Source organism: Anneissia japonica, unplaced genomic scaffold (genome assembly GCF_011630105.1).
Source record: "Anneissia japonica isolate Jap-2015-1 unplaced genomic scaffold, ASM1163010v1 scaffold407_len587689_cov185, whole genome shotgun sequence".
Lineage (NCBI taxonomy): Eukaryota > Metazoa > Echinodermata > Crinoidea > Comatulida > Comatulidae > Anneissia > Anneissia japonica.
In genome coordinates this window covers 584,370-587,533 of record NW_022686478.1, presented here as the reverse complement: position 1 = coordinate 587,533, position 3,164 = coordinate 584,370, and positions in this window count along the sequence as shown.

Genomic DNA, 3,164 nt, shown 5'->3' with positions numbered 1-3,164 from the left:
TGTCAATCATTGAGTAGTGACGCGTGAGCATACGTGTCGTTTTTAATGTACCCTGTGTACTCTGAATTTATTTTCCCTTTATTTTAATAATTACTATGCGTTCTAAATAAAGCCAGGTGTTGTTCTAATTGTATTAAAATCGATGAGATATCAAGTCACTTCAATGTTTATAAGATATATAAGTTGAATACCGAAACAGTAGCCTTTGTTGCCTGTGCCAACCGCTTGTCAGCCACTCGTCCGGCACTCGTCTGAAGTGCTTTGAACAAACATCACGACAACGATAGCACGCCACCTGGAGTTAACTCTGAAAGCGTTCATTAATGCGTGACGAAAACCGTTATCTTCAACACAGGACACAGATTGTTGTTTCGTTGTGTTGCATTGTGCTCTAATTAATTATATCTTTGTAATTTCTTTGTTGCTTTATGTCTAAGACGCGTCGGTAAATGAGTGTGGGAACACTCCTACCGATCGATTTTAAGTGCATGCTTAATAAAACCGTTTAATTTAAATGCTCAGAAGGCGGTATGGGTCAATTTTGACAACAAGAGCTGCAACAATACATAAAGAAACAAAATTCAGGCTTGAATGATGCATCCAGCTATTCTTATGAGATTACTGTACAGTATTGTCAGGAGTTTTTTAACTTTGATTTGTTTTCCCTTTTTTGTATTTTTATTAGTATATATGCTTCGTTAGCATAAGCCTATGTTTCTATCATTTGACAAACAAAATTATGGCGTTTCAACAAAGACTTTAACAAACGAACGTTCGCATTTTTTTTTATAATAGGCCTCTAGTAGACGTTTAGTAAAGCCCAATAAAATAATGATTAGTTTTGCTGGTGCAGTAATATTAAAAGTAAAAGACATGACTGATATAATACAAGCAATAGGCCTATACTAATTATTTACAAAGAAAGAAAAAAAAATGGAAAACAAAACCCTTTTTTTTTTCCCTTTTTTTTAATGGTTTTTTTTCCCTATAGAAGACATGCGGGTATGGATGATAAACTTATCATTTTTTTTATTTGGCCTATTGAATCATTCGTGCAGTAAGGCGAAATACGTACAACATAAAAACGGACACGGCGAACTCATTAGAAGCTAAGTACAATTATTTTATGAATAATTTTCTACCTACTTGATTTTGGTAGCATTTTACAGGTCTTCCTCATCCGATAATTTTGTTTTGTGCTCATTTATGATAATTTTACTATTTTCTGTGAGTGACAAAATAAGAATTATGTAAATGTAAGACTTTGTACAAATCCGGATATGCCTCTGTAAGATTAGACCATGGACCTATTATTAATAGGTCCGTGATTAGACAGACAAAATCTGACTAAATTTATGCTCGGCTTAACACTTTGTTCAATAGCTTTGTTTTCTTTTGTTAATTTTAGTTTTTTGATTTTTGCTTTGAGTGGTTCCTCCATTCTCATAAGGACGAATTTCGGTTTAATAAGAAAAATTAATTATAACTATGCATTTATATAAGCCTATCCTTATATATTTTACTCGATAAATTTGATCAATATCAGTGGTTAATTAATTTAATTATTACGGTACTTATTTCATTTATTTTACATTTGATACAGTTTTTTGATTTTTGCTTTGAGTGGTTCCTCCATTCTCATAAGGACGAATTTCGGTTTAATAAGAAAAATTAATTATAACTATGCATTTATATAAGCCTATCCTTATATATTTTACTCGATAAATTTGATCAATATCAGTGGTTAATTAATTTAATTATTACGGTACTTATTTCATTTATTTTACATTTGATACAGATACAGATTAATTTTTATTGTCCAATAATTTTGGAAATTACATTGCTCACTTGCTACCGTATATAATTAATTAATTAATTATCTTCTTGAATACTTTAAATTAAACTCCCTAATCCCAGCAGTCACACTGCATCGAAGCGAGCTGGAAGAAGTGGAGGCCTTTACATATCTGGGCAGCATCATTTACAAGCAGGGCGGCACAGACGCAGACGTCAAAGCAAGAATCGGCAAGGCAAGGGCAGTATACGTACAGTTGAAGAACATATGGAGCTCCAAGGTGATAACGACTCCCACGAAGATCAGGCTGTTCAACTCCAGCGTCAAGTCAGTGCTACTATGGAGCTGAGACATGGAGGACAACAAAGACTGACACCAGGAAAGTGCCTGAGAAGAATCCTCCAGATCCACTGGCCCAACACCATCAGCAACTCAGACCTGTGGCAAAGTACTAACCAACTGTCAGCCGAAGATGAGATTCGGCGCAGAAGATGGGGATGGATTGGGCACACCCTGAGAAAGCCAGCCAGTAACATCACCAGACAGGCGCTGTCATGGAACCCCCAGGGAAAACGAAAAAGAGGACGGCCAAGAGACACCTGGCGGCGAGACCTTGAGGCAGACAGCAAGAAGATGGGACACACCTGGAAACAACTAGAGAGGGCAGCCCAGGACCGGGGAATCTGGCATTCTGTTATCAGCGGCCTATGCTCCGGGAGGAGTGACGGGTATAAGTAAGTAAGTAATCCCAGCTAGGTAAAATGAGTACTTGTAACGGTCCATGTGCGCACCCACTGTCCTCATTCTACCACTTCTGCCTGTGCGGGAGCCTATCATATGTGGCAAAGACAAGCCAAACCAGTCACTCGTCGCAAAAATCGATTTTGAGTTATTAATACAGTGTTAGAGAGTAAAATAATAGCTATAAAATAGTAAAAAAAATCATTCAAATCGGACATTTCCTTATGAAGTTACAAGCGTTTAACCACACAGCTGTTTAAAGAACAATATATTATGAGAAATTAACCGTCAAAGCTTATGATTTCAGGCATTTCTCATGCAGAAACTATCTTTAAATCCTTAAAAAGTATTGTTTTAACATTGAAAATGGGGAAAATAACAGCATAGAATGATGTGTAGATATATAAAGGTTAGTTTAGTGCAATAAAATAGATTTTTTAAAATTTGACATTCCGCATGGAGCGGATGGCTGTTATCCTCTAGGATATTTTTTAAAAACAATGGCAAGCCGTTCGTGGTAGTATGAGTCCAGTGACTGCATAGGCGAACCAATAACTTTCCCCACTCTACCTAGTACACTTTCTATTCTCTCTTTATCCCCTTTACTATTCCCAGCCCACCCTAACAT